Source organism: Bos javanicus, chromosome 1 (genome assembly GCF_032452875.1).
Source record: "Bos javanicus breed banteng chromosome 1, ARS-OSU_banteng_1.0, whole genome shotgun sequence".
Classification (NCBI taxonomy): domain Eukaryota; kingdom Metazoa; phylum Chordata; class Mammalia; order Artiodactyla; family Bovidae; genus Bos; species Bos javanicus.
This window is the reverse complement of record NC_083868.1, coordinates 124,832,441-124,849,627: the sequence shown is the minus strand read 5'-3', so window position 1 is coordinate 124,849,627 and position 17,187 is coordinate 124,832,441. Positions and strand designations below refer to the sequence as shown.

Here is a 17,187-nt window from a genome sequence, read left to right as displayed (position 1 = left end):
AATTCTTTGGCGCTCAGCTTTCTTCACAGTCCAACTCTCACATTCATACATGACCACTGGAAAAACCATAGCCTTGACTAGACGGACCTTTGTTGGCAAAGTAATGTCTCTGCTTTTGATTATGCTATCTAGGTTGGTCATAACTTTCCTTCCAAGGAGTAAGCATCTTTGAATTTCATGGCTGCAATCACCATTTGCAGTGATTTTGGAGCCCCCAAAATAAAGTCTGACACTGTTTCCACTGTTTCCCCATCTATTTGCCATGAAGTGATGGGACCAGATGCCATGATCTTAGTTTTCTGAATGTTGAGCTTTAAGCCAACTTTTTCACTCTCCTCTTTCACTTTCATCAAGAGGCTAAATCATCATAAAACACTGGGCATTTGTATCTAAATAACAAATTGTGACACCTGAAAAGGGTTAAATTTTCTATTTTAATTTTCAAAAAGCTAGAAACATAACTCATGCCAATATAATGAGCATGTGTCAAATTTTTAATTCAGTTATGAAGGAACTAACATCCATTTTGAAAAGCTGTTTCAAAATAGAACGTTACAAACTAATATAGTAGATCCTCACTACTCACAGATTCCATAGTTGCAAATTTGTCTGCTCACTAAATTGATTTGTAATCCCCAAATCAATACTTGCACTACTTTTGTCATCATTTGCAGAGTGTTCAGAGACATGCAGAGGTCATTTTAGGAGAGGCAAAAAATTCCAGTCTCCCAACACATAAGTTCCTAGCCAAGGTCAAACACATACTCTGCCTTCTTGTTTCAGTTCTCATATTGTAAACAAATGTCTTTTTTGAGGTCTACTTATTGCCACATTTTTTCCATTTTTGTATTTTTCTTGGTGACTTTATTGTTCAGATTAAGTCCCACATATGTTGTTAGGATTCTGTCTATTACTTCTAAACTCAAGAAAGCTGTGATACACCTCACAGAGAAATTTTGTTTGTTACATAAAGTTTTGATGGGGCATGAGTTGTAGTGCTGTTGAGTGAGAGTTCAATGCTAAAGAATCAAGCTGCTGCTGCTGCTGCTGCTAAGTCACTTCAGTCGTGTCCGACTCTGTGCGACCCCATAGATGGCAGCCCACCAGGCTCCCCCGTCCCTGGGATTCTCCAGGCAAGAACACTTGAGTGGGTTGCCATTTCCTTCTCCAAAGCAGGAAAGTGAAAAGTGAGAGTGAAGTCGTTCAGTCCTGTCTGACTCTTAGCGACCCCATGGACTGCAGCCTACCAGGCTCCTCCATCCATGGGATTTTCCAGGCAAGAGTACTGGAGTGGGTTGCTGTTGCCTTCTCCAAAAGAATCAAGAGCATACATTAAATAAGTTGCCTTTAAAAAGAAACACTTTGATACAAATCAAGATTAAATACTGATTTAATTGATTAAATGTGACCAGAAGCTTGAAGGAACCTAACCCCATATTTCCTCTAGGAGCAATGGTTTAGTATTCACTAATTCAGAATTCACAGTGACTTTATAGAATATAACTACTACAAACAATGAGCATGAACTGTATATATAGACTCAGAGAAAAAGAATGCTGGAATAAACTGCAAAGTTAGATTTAAAAAAACTAGTCAATGACTACCAGGGCAATACAACTTTTCTACTAGACAGAAATCACTGGCAGCTTATCAATCTTCTATATGTTAACAACCAACTTTACATTGTCTAAGACTTAATCAACAGTAAAAAGGAAATCAAAGTTATAGTCCCTGGAGCACCAGGTGACCCTTAATCAGGCTTGGTAGACAATACTCTAGAGTACGGGGTTTCTCAGTCTCAGCACAGTTGACACGCTGGGCCAGAAAATTTGGATAACTGTTGTGGGGGGTTATTCTGTATGATGTATGATGCTGTATGCTGTGTGATGTTCTGCAGAACTTTTGCCTCTACCCTCTGTAAACAATAGCACCTCCACTCCCAATCTTCAGATCAGTTCAGTTGCTCAGTCATACCCGACTCTTTGCAACCCCATGGACTGCAGCACGCCAGCCTCCCTGTCCATCACCAATTCCTGGAGTTTACTCAAGCTCATGACCATTGAGTCGGTGATGCCATCCAACCATCTCATCCTCTATCATCCCCTTCTCCTCCTGCCTTCAATCTTTCCTAGCCTCGGGGTCTTTTCAAATGAGTCAATTCTTTGCATCAGATGGCCAAAGTATTGGAGTTCCAGATTCAGCATCCGTCCTTCCAATGAATATTCAGGGCTGATTTCCTTTAGGATGGACTGGTTGGATTTCCTTGCTGTCCAAGGGACTCTCAAGAGTCTTCTCCAATACCACAGTTCAAAAGCATCAATTCTTTGGTGCTCAGTGGTCTTTATAGTCCAACTCTCACATCTATACTTGACTACTGGAAAAACCATAGCTTTGACTAGACGGACCTTTTTTGGCAATGTGATGTCTCTGCTTTTTAATATGCTGTCTAGGTTGGTCATAGCTTTTCTTCCAAGGAACAAGCATCTTTTAATTACATGGCTGAAGTCACCATCTGCAGTAATTTTGGAGGCCAAAAAAAATAAAGTCTGTCACTGTTTCCTCATCTATTTGCCATGAAGTGATGGGACCAGATGCCATGATCTTAGTTATCTGAATGCTGAATTTTAATCCAGTTTTTTCACTCTCCTCTTTCACTTGCATCAAGAGGCTCTTTAGTTCTTCTAAAATTAAAAATGTTTCCAGATATTGCCAAATGACACTTGGGGACAAAATTTCCATGGTTGAGAATCACTAGTCTAGTATGATTTTGAAAGAGCACACAGTTATGTTTTTGCCTTTATTTCTAAGTTTTGGATTTTTTTTCTTTATACATTCGTAAAAAGAGAAAGATGTACTTTTCCCTTTGAAAAACGTGTGTTTGAAACCTTCAAACATGTATCAAAATTTGTAGTTACATACATACATAATACTTCACTAGTTATATGCTGTTTCACCCATGGTGGTAAATGAAGCACAGTGCCAAGAACACAGAAGACATTCAATAAACATTTCCAGTAGGAAGTCTGAGGTTTGAAGGTTCCAGGATCTCAGCCTGAGGTGAAGCATAGTATTTGCGGATGGAGAGGACAGGTACCTGTGGAGAGACAGTCTTACTGAGGCTCATTATTATTGCCCACAGGAGATATCTGACTGTCATTTCCTGAAAAGACAGGAGGGCTGCAATCTGAAAAGGGATGAGCTCCTGAATAAGCTGAAAAGTCCAATTGGAAGTGCAGTTTCATTTACAGAAACAAGTTGTTAAGGCTAGGAGATTAGGTCCCAGGGATAGCTCTATGAAGGTCGTATGGTCTTCCAGGGATCAGAATTTGGAGACACAATGGGTATAATTCCTGGATCCTCCACTGATTGACTAAGCCTCTCAGTGCTTGATTTCTCTATGCATGAAATGGAAATAATAATAGTACTGCTATGACATGAATTATTTCCTTCAAAAGTTATATGTTGAAATCATCATGCCCAATATGATTATATTAGAAGATAAGGCCTTTAGGAGATACTAAGGCTTAGATGATGTCATAAGGGTGAGGCCCTTATGGTGGGATTAGTGCCCTTAAAGAAGAGATACCAGAGAACTTGCTTGTCCTCCCTATCCAAATGTACCAAAGAAAGGTGAAGTGAGGACAGAGGGAGATGGTGGCTGTCTGCAACCTAAGGAGAGAACTCTCATCAGACAACAACCCTGATAGCACCTTGAGTCTGTACCTACAGCATCTAGAACTGTGAGAAATATTTTCTTGTTTAAGGCACCCAGTCTATTGTATTTTGTTATGGCAGTCAGAGTTAAAACAAGTGTCAACCTCATAGAGTTATTGTGAAGATTAAATGAGAAATATATGCACATTTCCTAGCACAGTATATAAGAATTCTCTATATCTTATTCAAATGGCAAATATAAGAGCTCTCTACATTTTAACCAAAAAAGAGAGCTTGAAATGACAGTGGATAGAGGTTGACTTGGAATTACCCTCTATACACAATATCTCTTTCCTGTTTTGGATCCAATGATACATTTACAATAGCAGAAGTTGATATTTTTTGACTAATTTATTTTGAAATTAGAACTGTGAAGCAATAGAGGTCCCAATGTGCAATTTGTTTATTTTTATAGTCATCAATTTCTGCAACTACCAAACATATCAGGCCCAATCTATAACAATATATAAATAATAATCCATTGTTGCCTTTTGAAGGGGTGCTGCATGTTGTATTCCATTTATGCCACATCCAATAGAGTACTAAATAGAGCCATATATTATACAACTTGACAGAGTTCATCTTTGTGCAGAAAGTGAGGAGTTAGGGCCTCTGTGCAAACAATGTAGAGCTTGAAAGTGAAAAGTGAAAGTGTTAATCACTCAGTTGTGTCTGACTCTTTGCAACCCCATGGATTGTTGCCAGCCAGGTTTCTCTGCTGATGGGGTTCTCCAGGCAAGAATACTGGAGGAGGTTGCCATACCCTCCTCTAGGGGATCTTCCTGACCCAGGGATCAAACCCTGGTGTCCTGCATTGCAGGCAGATTCTTTACTGTATGAACCATTGAGCCATACTCAAGTCCCAAAAGTCTGAGACTAAACTTGGCAAGTTCTGTGTCAAATAGTTGTGTGATCTATACAGAGCAGGATATGAATTAATGATCCAGTGTGAACATCATGCTTTTATAATAGGGATATTTTCTGCTTTCTTTCATGAATATTTATCTCACTATCAATACCTGATAAGTATTTAAGCCTTATTTATGTCATCTTCTCTTTCTACTGTCAGGTCCTTTAAGTATAATGACAATCTCCTTCCATGTTTCTGTGAAAATGGCCAGAAAATAATTCAGAAAACAAATATTATTCTTGGCTATGCTTAGAACTTCAGTCAATAAAGAACAGGCTAAAGTTAAAATGAAGGATAATTTTGAATGGACAGAGAAAAGCATTATAAGAAATATTCCAGATACCTTGAAGATTTCCCTCATTAGAAGCTCAGAAGAAACTTGGTCCCAGTAAACACTTTGTTTGGGTAAGTGTATGAAAAAAAAGTTCCTTTGTTTATAATGTCTGGATAGTAAACATTTCTGACTTAGAACATTAAGACAAATGTTTAAACATCTTGGTGTATACAAAATAGCCTTTTGTTTGGGATAATTGGGGAACTGTAATAAATTTTGCAAAACATTTTCAGTGCTACTTTAATGAGAAAGAGTTTATAGAAGTGTAGCAGTAGAGTGTAGCCCTGAGGTCTAGATTAAATGAAGGTCAACTGTCTTGCGGTTCCAGGTCTCCTCCCTCTTAACCTCAGAACACTTGTATTGGCTGTGCTGGATGGACAGAGGATCATGGTCATGGACATGAGCTTAGGAAGTTTTCTCTTGCTCCTTCCTCTTCTAGATCTAAGTCACAGAGCTTATAAGTGACCTTCTGAAGTACTCTCCCTGTGGCCTTGGAAAGATGTACAGGGACAAAGAGAAAAGTTAGTCCCTTAAGCCAATAGTAACTTAGTCAATGAAACATGTAGGAATTTTACCCTATAGCCCTAGATGTGCAAGAATGGCATTTTATTTATTCAAATTCAATCTCAGTCTTGATGGATCAGAGCTGTTGGGAAATTCAGTGTCAGGATTATTAGGCCCACTCGCCAGGGTCATGGGAAAGTCCTGGGGATCTTGCACGGCAAAGAATAGTTCAAAGGATGAGAAGCAGCCAGAAGTTCAGTCCTTCTTCGTTATGCACGTTAGCAAAGCCCACATTTCCTTTGAAGTCAGGGGCACTGCTTCTCTTAGGGAGAAGGATCTCCCCAGGACACCTAGTAGGCCTCAGGTCCCTGGGAACTCTGACCCCTTCTCAGCCTGAGGAAATTGCTTTCCTTTCTTATGCTGTTTCTGAAGTACTCTTGGGCCACTCTCCTCCCCGCCTTCCCTCTCTCCCCGGGTTCTCTGTGATCTTAAGATCAGCAGCAGCAGTACTAGAGGCAGATTGTCAGAAATGTAAATTATTAGAGTCTTGATGTAGAGGGCCAGAAAGAAGTGTTTTAACAAATCCTCCACATGACTCTGATTCTAGGGTACATTTTAAGAATGACTGACCTTAGCACAATGCATTCAATAACTTAGTTTTGAAAGCAAGAACTTAGGTAATTTTTGTTTTTAGCTTTCAAAAATAGCACTCCACCCCAACTTGAGGACAAGGAAGGAAGAAGCCTGGATGTAACAAAAATAAATAAATAAATAAACACTTAACACAACACATAAGCATCTTGCACAGCAAAGGATCTGAACAGATATTTTTCCAAAGAAGGCATACAGATGGCCAACAGACACATGAAAAGACGCTCAACATTACAAATCTTCAGTGAACGCAAATCAAAGCCACAGTAAGACTTCACCTCACTCTTATTAAAATGACTATTACTAAAAAGACAAAAGGTAGCAAGTGTTGGCAAGGATGTGGAAAACAAGGAATCTTTGTGCACTGTTGGTAGGAATGTAAATTAACGCAGCCACTATGGGAAACATATGGAGGCCTCTCAAAAAATTAGAAATAAAATTACCATCAGTTCAGTTCACTTCAGTTCAGTTGCTCAATCATGTCTGACTCTTTGCGACACCATGAACTGCAGCACATCAGGCCTCCCTGCCCATCACCAACTCCCAGAGTTTATTCAAACTCATGTCCATTGAGTCAGTGATGCCATCCAGTCTTCTCATCCTCTGTCATCCCCTTTTCCTCCTGCCCCCATTCCCTCCTAGCATCAGAGTCTTTTCCAATGAGTCAACTCTTCGCATGAGGTGGCCAAAGTACTGGAGTTTCAGCTTCAACATCATTCCTTCCATAGAAAACCCAGGACTGATCTCCTTTAGAATGGACCGATTGGATCTCCTTGCAGATGGTATGGTACTCTCAAGAGTCTTCTCAAACACCACAGTTCAAAAGCATCAATTCTTCGGCGCTCAGCTTTGTTCACAGTCCAACTCTCACATCCATATATGACCACTGGAAAAACCATAGCCTTGACTAGACGGACCTTTGTTGGCAAAGTAATGTCTCTGCTTTTGAATATGCTATCTAGGTTGGTCATAACTTTCCTTCCAAGGAGTAAGCGTCTTTTAAAATTTCATGGCTGCAATCACCATCTGCAGTGATTACCATACGATCCAGCAATTCCACTTCTGTTTATCTATCTAAAAAAATCGAAAATACTAACTCAGAGAAATATATGCACCCCCGCATTCATTGCAGCATTATTTATAGTAGCCAAGATATAAAAGCAAACTGTTCATCCATCAGTGGATGAATAGATTAAAAAAAGTGTGGTATATATAAAAAAGAACAGTATTCAAGCATAAAAAAGAATAAGATCTTACCCTGAGGGCATTATATTAAGTAAGATAAGTCAGACAAAGGCAAATACTGTATGATCTCACTTATATGTGGAACATTAAAAAAAAAAAAATGAGCACGTACCTACAGGTTTCAGATTGATGGTTACCAGATGTAGGGGATGGGAAGTGGGCAAAATTGGTGAAGGGAGTTAAAAAGTTTAAGCTTCCAATTATAAAATTAGAAAGTCATGGCTATGTAACATCAAATATGGTAACTATAGTTAGATATACTGTTTTACATATTTGAAAGTTGCTAAGAGAGTAAATCAAAAGTTCTCATCACAAGATAAAAAAAACCTTTGTAACAATGTATGGTAAAGGAAGTTAACTAGACTAATTATGGTGATCATTTCACAATATCTACAAATATTGAATGGTGCCATACATCTAAAACTAAAATAATATTATATATCAATTATATCTCAATTAAATAGGTGTGCAATAAATATTTAGAGAATAAAAAAACATAAGTATCTCTCTGATTTTTCTGAAAACAGAAAATAAAGACACCAATTAATATCTCAGTAGGTATTTTAATAAATTACCTGGCCACAAGAATTAACTTTAACAATAACAGATTTCTGAGCAAGCAAGTTCCACGAACAATGAGATATGGTAGAGGTGGGGTGATCTGGGCTTAGGAATGAATCTAGGAAAGTGAAATAATAGATGAAGGGAAGGTGCTGCCTCAAAACCGGGAAGAAAAATGTCATTTTCCTGGACCAGCATAAAATTCTAGAGAAGTTGGCCATCAAAACCTTCATTTCCAAAAGTGAGGCCTCAGAATGGCTCTGTGATGGTAATTATAAAAAGGGAGTGATTGATGCTGCTCAAAAAAATCAGCTGTAAAACATAAGAAGTTCCAAATGTCCTGTGTCTGTGACAGACAAATTTCCACTTTCCCTTTCTGCACATGAGCACAGTTGTACCTACATATGTGATCACTTATCCGGGGACTACTATGTGGCAGGCCTCTTTGCATCCAGGTGTGACCATGCCCTGTGAACAGAAGTGATGTGCTTCACTCCAGGCCTGAGCCTTTATATATAGCCTCCTTTCCACTTTTCCCTTCTGTGAAATGGAACAGGTTGGTGCTTATGACCCACCTCTGACCACATGAATGAGGGTGACAACCTCCAGTGGAAGCCAGAGAGAAGGAAGCTGGGTCCCTGAATAGCTGGGGACCAGCTCACCAACCCACCCTGGATCACTATTAGATGAGAGAAATAATCTTCCTTAATCCCCTGGCTTATTGGGCTCCTTGTTACAGCAATTTAGACTAGAAAAATCTAGGTCCCCCGTGAAAAATCAAGTTAATGTTTAGAATCCATTTGAGCCAATAGTACCAAAGCCCTCACAGCAGCTGCTTCATAAATAGTCACTAAGTGAACATATGTGGCACCATCAGGAGCTGTTGGGGCAAGAGATGCCTGTCTGTCTCATAAAGCCTGAAAGTAAATCTAAGTAATGGCTTGCAATCATAAACAGAAGTGCAAACAGCACACAAATAGCAACAATGGGTTAAAACCAAACGAGACTGTGTGTGTGCACAATGTAGAAATGCTTGCTAATTATACAGCAGTCATTTAAGTGATTTGCAGGTAGTAACCACAGTCACTGTCATTTTCCAAAACAAAAGATTTATACATGCACAGACATCTACAGACAGGTAAATTCTTCTCTTAACAGGTTTGATGAGACATCAATTGCTATGCTGATCAGGGTCCCTAAGGAAATGTAAATCCATTGCTACAACATGCAGAGTGAATACAAAGTAGCTTTTTATGTACTCTGTAAAGGCAGCTTTTGTTAGTATATGGCATATAAGTCCAACTCCATTTGCTGAATGTTTTGAAGGCCTACTATGTTAGAAGTATTGCAAAGAATTCAAAGATATCAGCAAAAACATTAATAAAGATATCTAAGGAGGAGAGTGTTATATAAAACAGAGGTTTAGATGTCTAAGAAATGGCAATTAAGGACTGCCTGCCCACTCTATGTTGAAACTTTCTGTGGGATCTTGGTTTATGCCTATCACAAAAATTGTTCTGATACTTAAATAACATACATAATGTATATGGTGAATTGAATGAGCCCCCAGCAAATGGTAATTCCTTTCTTCATACTCTTTAATATAGTATCTCACAAACTTGAAATAATTTCCAAAATATTTCACTGGTGATTTGTTCTAGAGCCATAAAAACAGTTTTTCCTGTCTCAAGCCCAGCATATATGCTAATGTTCACACACACGCTCCATCCAGAGCAAGTAGAGAGTAATGCATTTAGCAAACCAAAGGGTAAATGGCCATGATGGATATCTGGGGATTCTGATGTAAGCAAGAAAGCTCCACTTTGGTTATTCATGCTGACAGCTGATTTATTGGAATGAAATCTAGTAGCTAAAGCAACCACAGAAAACTAAAAAAATGTTTGCTCATTTACATTTTTCTGCGGTCATGGGGACAGTTGTTACCATATTGCTATTGGCATGGCCACCTTGAGACACTAGATGTGTCCTTAAATAATCTTCACTGGTTTCCTTGACTGTCTCCTGGTGCCACCCCAGAGCTACTGAGCCCTCATGCCCTCAGGCCTGAGCCACTTGCCTGGCTTGCTGCTGCTGCTGCTGCTAAGTCACTTCAGTCGTGTCCGACTCTGTGCGACCCCACAGATGGGAGCCACCAGGCTCCCCCGTCCCTGGGATTCTCCAGGCAAGAACACTGGAGTGGGTTGCCATTTCTTTCTCCAATGCATGAAAGTGAAAAGTGAAAGTGAAGTCGCTCAGTCGTGTCCAACTCTTAGCGACCCCATGGACTGCAGCCTACCCAGCTCCAAAGAGGGTTCATGCTCTTTCTGTGGTGCTAAACACTTTGTTGCAAATGTCAACACATCTCTACTACCATCTACTTTATCAGTCTCCCTGGAGACGGGGTTAGGTTTTGCATGGCCAAAGCAGGTCCAGGGCTGGTCCAATCTGTCCACAAATGCTGAGCTTTTCCCAGAGTTGCTCCTGAGAGCAGGTTAACACAGCCTAAAGTGCAGGAGAGTTAACACCCAAATGAGGAGGACTTTGGTAGTTCTTCCTCTTCTCTGCCCCTGTTGGGCTGTTCTGAGACTGACCTCTGGGCACACACTGTGGTTGTGTCTCACATAACGAAGCTACCAATGGTATCTTCTTGAGAAGCTGTGGCCAGATCTGTAATCCACCACTTTGTATTTTCTTTCCTCCTGCTCTACTCCACTTCTTCTTTTCTCCTCACTCTTGTTTCCCTGGCAAATTAAAACAACAACAACAACTTGGCATCCAAGATTTTCTTCTAGGCCCTTTTGTCTAGGGAACCAGTGCTATGTCAGTGTCATACCCTTAACTTTCACATTTCCAGGCTGGAGCAGTCAGATGGTTGATATTGGGTTGCAATGCTCATGTCCCACGTCAGTAAGCTGGAGAGTGCCCCTGCCTCATTTATGATCCTCTGGTGAGAAGGGGAGTCCTGTCTCTCATCTATTTGGAATTAACCTCAGCTAGGAAAAGTGTTTGGATTCTGGGGACTTCCCTGGTGGTCTGGTTGTTAAGACTCTTTGCTTCCAGTGCAGGGGGCCAGGATTCAACCCCTGATCAGGGAACTAGATCCCATGTGCCACAATTAAGATGTGGAGCAGCCAAATGAATTTTTAAAAATGCTGTTTGGATTCTGAACAATCACAGAGGTGACAAATTTCCCCTCTGAACCAGCTTAACCTTGTAGTACCCTCCTCTCCCTTGGGTTTCTCCATGTGGGTTGTCTTCTCTTGCAGCATCAACCCAAGGTATCTTCTCCACTTTCACCTCCTGACCCTGCCAAATCAGTTTTCATCTGTTCTAGACTCTCTGCTTCTCATATGCTTGTTGTTCCCATTTTCCCCATGAGATCAAATATTCCATATCAATCCAATCTTACTAGCTACCCCCATTCGCCAAAGCAGAATTCATATCTCTTTGCATTTCATAGTCCACAGGCCAACCAGACAGCTCTCACATCTAGCCCTGGCATTGGTCACCTCAGTTAGCGTTCCAATTCTTTGCTGCCTGAAAAGTAAGAATAGATGATTTCAGAAATAAACAGAAAATGCTAGACATCTTACATCTTTCAGGACAGAGGAAGATTAAGCCAGAGTCAACAAGGATCCAGTTCTTTGGATTTGAACAAGGTGACCAGACATCTGGTCTTTCTTTTTTAAAGAAGTGTCTGGGGAAAAGTCTTAGACTGTTTTCACAGGGGACTTTCTGATGACTGTAGATGCACTGGACTATAGCGTCTATGTAGTCATCTATATTAATGCCTAGTCTGGCATTAATATACATTCCGTGTGACTGTTTAAAAACATCATTCATGCATGCAAACAAAAGTAGTAATGTTCTCTTTAGCCAGTCCTAACTTACTTCCATTAGCAGTTTCTCGCACTCAAATACTTCTGGGGATTTCCAAGGCATGCTAACATATTGCATCTTTTTCTCATGACCATAGACCCTGTATACCATTATGCAGGTCTGCAATCCTTAGGGGAACCACATATAAAGGGGCATCATTACCACTGCAGACATCCTAGAGTTATTGCAACACTTTTTTCTGGCAGATAGAAGAAATGTGTTTTGTTTCAACTAAGGTATTGAGAATTTTGCTAAGCTACTCTATAGTATTCTTGCTTCCACATCCATTTTGTTCACCCAAGAAGCCTACTGTAACTTTAAATGGACACTAGATCTGCCATACAAGTATTTGCCCCAGACAGCAGCAGACAATAGAATCAGAAGCAAAAAACAGTTCCTCACATGACTTCTCCAACAGCCCTTGTGATCAGATTTCCCCTGCCTCCCAGAGCCTGGTTAGCCTTATGTGCCCCTTAGGTAAGACCCTCATGGGACCTACCAAAACCCAGCTCTTTTGGTTTGAATTGGTCAATCTAGCCCTTGTTTGGAAATCCCAAAGCACTTCACCAGTGCTTAATCAAGGTATGTGCCAAGATCTTGCCTCTCTCTTTCTGACTTGACCCTTGTATGTGGCCCGTTGAGATGTACTGGGCATTTCCTCCAGGATTTGTGAACAATAACTTCTTTATTTCAGTTTCTCTTGGATCTGTTGCTGAACTGTGGCTCACCGTTCAGTACTCTGGGCTGCTCTTAACAAATGTTAATTTGTTAACATAAGTATAGTAAATCAATCTCCTGGCAGAGATAAGTAAGGGGTACTAAAAAATGGGCACCTTCTAATTTTTACAAGGGTGCTATAAGAACTGGTGGCAGCTTTTTTTTCCCCAAAAAAATAATTTCCTTGGGTTGGTTCAGACATTGTCTTTAAAAAAAAATTGTTCCAGCAGGGGTCTCTCTCTGCACATGGTACAATAAATTCTTAGAAGATGGAATAGAATATTTTCATTTTGCTTATCCATCTTATAATGTAAATGGATGTGGTTTTAAAATATGTCAAAATTCTTTTCTGACACAATCAGAAAACCACTAGAAAAGTATAATGTTCCACAGCATGATTTGGGTGATTAAACAGGTATGTTCACTATGTGATAATTCATCAAACAATGCATTTATGATTTTTAGGTAGTTTGTGCTTATATATTATACTTCACAAAAAAGGTTTCTTTTTTTAAGTTATAATCCATAATTTGACTTCTGTTTGCATGCTATCTCACTTTTGTTTCATTTCTTAAGTATCTGGAATTTTAAAAATTGGCTATTTAATTTATGCTTTTCATAAAACTTTATACATTTTCTATAAATGATGATGCTTGGTGTATGTGTTGTTAGAAAAATAGGGAAAAATTAAAACATAACTAATATTCAAAAGAAAAATAAACTTTGTTTGAAAGTGTGTGTCATCTAGTAAAAACTTTGCATTGGTTTTCTAATCATGAACTTTGACAAAAAGGCATTATCACTGCTGTCATCCAAGCTTTGGGGAAGGATCTGAGAGACCAGATGGGCATCTCTCCTATGATCTGCTCAGGAGCTTGGTCTGTACTTCCAGTGGGAACAGGTCATGGGGGCCAATGGCTACTAAAATGTGGGCCTTCCTGATGAGGTTTGCTCCTCTCTAGTGTTAAGCAGCTGACATTTTTCTGAGCAGAAGAGAAATGGCCACAAACCACTCCTTATCAAGTTAGCAAATGATACATGAAATACAGGTGCTTGAAAGAAATAGTTGTCGTTAAAGTAAAAATCAGGAAAAATTAAAATCCTATTAAAATTCTTAGTTAGAAAGCATCACTGACTCAATGGACATGAGTCTGAGCAAACTCTGGGAGATGGTGAAGGACAGAGAAGCCTGGCGAGCTGCAATCCATGGGTCACAAAGAGTCAGACATGACTCAGCAACTGAACAACAACAACAAAAATTCTTGAGAACAGAGTTCTGCAAAGCACCAAGACTGCTGGTTTTTTTCTGTTTTAATCTCAAGCTTTTGTTATTTTTCTTTTGTTTTATTTCTTTATGATTGCACCATCTCACATCTTTTCCTGTCTCTATTTTTATTCTTTAATCTCTCATTTCTCAAAATCATCTTAATTCTAAAAAAAAATGTATCAACATTTAGTGACACATTTTCATAACGTAGATCTTTTTCCCTTTACAAAAATTAATATTGGGCCATGAAAAACTTCAATGTCTGAGCACTAATAAAATAGAAAATATTAAGTGAAAAATGTTTTATGCCCAATGACATTACCACTTACTTTTTAATAGTATTAGAGTAATTACCTTAATTCTCTCTTGGAAAACAACATCCATTTAGAACCTCTAATGAAGGAAATATATATTTGTAATGGACCAAATGGCAATATGCCCTCGTCTGAAGCAATCACATTGTCCAATAAAGAAAGAAGCACATTTAAGTGTGGTGCCTCTGAACATCAAGTATTACAAGAATTCCTAGTCAGCAGGATGCTATGCCAAAAGTACTCCATAAATTGGTTTATCCTTTCTTACTATCTTGTGGCCTCATTCTAAATATTTCTTTAATAGTAATAGTGACATCATGTTGATGTTTGACAGAAAATAACAAAATTCTGTAAAACAATTATCCTTCAATTAAAAAATAAATACATGAAAAAATAGCAATAGTAACATACTGGATAGTTCCAACAACATAGACCTTACTATCCTATGTTTATTAAATCAATAAATATTACAAATCCTTCACTGGGGAACACTTTTCACCATTTTGTGTGAATATGTTTTTTCCTGCCTTATTTCTTATGTGAGCCACGTCTCTGCCCTCTGTTTTGTTTATTGTTTCCTTTCTCTCTTGTTTGTTCAGCTTCTGTACAATCATTTCTCTTTGCTCTGCCCCTTGCTCCAGCCTCATGTTCATTTCAGCCTCCACCTTTTTTCCTTCACAAACCTCTTTGATTCCAGATGACAGTTTAAGGTGTTTTTTTTTTTTTTTTCTTTACTTTTACTTTCCAGAGACTCCTGTTGCCATAGTGATACTTGATGATGAAGACCATGACTGCCTCCATTGGCACTCCGGTTGCTATAACAATGCCAGCTAACAGAGAATTCTGTGGAAACTTGCTAGAAGATGCTAGCTTACACCTTTGTGTGGGACAGACTGCCAGGAAATGTTTCTTACAGCTAATGGCTGCTTGTAGTGGTAAAACTTAAGGCCATAAACTTAAGGGCAGCTCATTCAGAAGCTTAAAAGACCAAGACACCAACAGTTATATCTTCACACCCTGAAAAATTTCTCTCCCTTCCCTCATTTTTTGCCCTCCCTTCCTATTCTATTTTAGAAAGTAAAAGTGAAAGTTGCTCAGTCATGTCCAACTCTTTGCAACCCCATGGACTATACAATCCATGGAATTCTCCAGGACAGAATACTGGAGTGGGTAGCCTATCCCTTCTCCAGGGGATCTTCCTGACCCAGGAGTCGAACCGGGGTCTCCTGCATTGCAGGTGGATTCTTTACCAGCTGAACTACCAGGGAACATACCTGCTATGGATTGAATTGTGTTCCCACAGAATTCATAGAATTGAGTGCTAATCTGCAATGTGACTGTACTTGGAGATAGAGATTTTAGGAGGTAACCAAGGTTAAATGAGGTTGTAGGACTGAGGTTCTAATCCAATAGGATTGGTAGTCCTATAAGAAGAGGAAGCTAGATCCTTCTTTGTCTGTCTCTCTACCATGTGAGGGTACAGCAAGAAGGCAGCTGCCTGCAATCCAGGAAGCCATAACCAGGGACTGACTTTACCTGCATCTTGTTCTTGGACTTCCCAACCTCCAGAATGTGAGAAGTTAATTTCTGTTATTTAAGCCATCCAGTCTCTGGTACTTGTTATGGCAGTCAGAACTAGTACAATACTTCAATATTAATGTTTGTAGATCTTGTTAAAAGCTTTTGATTTTAGAGACATCAATTTCTGGAAATACATCCTAATAAGAAGTTATAGAATATCACAATATGCATTATCAGTATTTTTTTTTTTTTTTTTTTTTTACTTTATGCCCAGCACACACACAGCGTGGGTTGGGCTATCCAGGGACAGAGGGACGATGTTCCGGAAGGCCATGGCACAGCCCTCTGGGCTGACTACCCCCACCCGGCACGGTAACCTCTGACAACCCAGTATTTCATTTTTGAATACTAGATGAACCAGAAGAAAAAGATAACAACATTGACTGCCATTTTTGTGATCTTTTGTTATGGTTACAGCTTTTTTATTTTCAACAAAATATTTTAAAATGTGCAATTATCTTTATCTTTATATATACTATAATCCACTCATGAGAACCTGGAAGAAATATTTCTTTTATTTTGGTTTTTGCAGTTGTGTCACCATCATTGGCTGTAAAACTAAGCAGCTTACAACCAACAACAGTGATCTTCTCATCTGTGCCAACTCGGGTGGAGTAAGGAAGCAACTATAGCATCAAAGTTTCCTCAGGACTGATGTCAAAAGAGCTAAAACTGCTTAAAAAAAAATAAGGTCTATTAAAAAAATATATTGCTAGTGACAGGTGTTCTAGTACAAAAAATGCCAGAAGAATATCAAAAAGTGACCATACACAACCAGAAAGGAAGAAGAAAATTTTGGCACATTACAAAATGTGTTAAAGTAAAGGATATCAAAACAAGTTTTGCTAATAAAGAGGTTATGGATCAGCTTATTCATTGGCTCCTACATTTGCTTCTACAAAAGGTGTCAGTCAATATAACATTACTTTATTTGTGCAGAAATGAGGCACTATTATGTTGAAAAAAGCTGTGTCAATATGCTATATTATCAATACATAATTTTACAGAAAATTTTGGACTGTAAATACTCAGAACTGTTTGATAATTCTTAGGGATTTCAAGGAAAATAGAGGTGCTGCTTGTAGAACGAAATGGAAAGTAATTTCTAATTAAAATTGTTCTATTTGTGCTATAAAACCAGTTGATTTTTTTTTATTATCATGGCTGAGCAAAAGTTTCTTTGTTAGTATCATTAATAACAATAACAATAACTTTCTCTAATATGCCAGTCACTATACTTAGTGATTCACATCAATGATCTCCATTTCTCACTACAAACTTAAAAGATGAGAAATTAATAGGTGGGGAACAGGTTCTGAGAAGTAAGGTAACTTGTCTAACTTGGTCACATTTGCATTATTTCCCTTTAAGGCTCAAGAATTTAAACCGATGATACAACCCAAAGCATTATCAATCTAAGGAGCAGACCACAAACTGTAAGGTGGGCCCTATATTCAGTTGCATAAATTCTGGAATCAAAAAAACTGAATCTAAGTAGTTGAACAATTGC

General features: G+C 38.9%; 1 long non-coding RNA gene across 4 annotated transcripts in view; it reads left to right on the top strand.

The window, feature by feature from the left end:
• Positions 1-17,187, top strand: part of LOC133249237 (uncharacterized) — a 54,050-nt gene that overhangs the window by 5,822 nt on the left and 31,041 nt on the right. For 3 of the 4 annotated variants that reach the window (XR_009736883.1, XR_009736885.1, XR_009736888.1), the window contains exons 2-3: positions 4,784-5,029; positions 16,210-17,118. This is a non-coding gene — a long non-coding RNA (uncharacterized LOC133249237). The remainder of the gene's footprint in view (positions 1-4,783; positions 5,030-16,209; positions 17,119-17,187) is intronic. The other variant, XR_009736887.1, reaches the window with a different exon arrangement.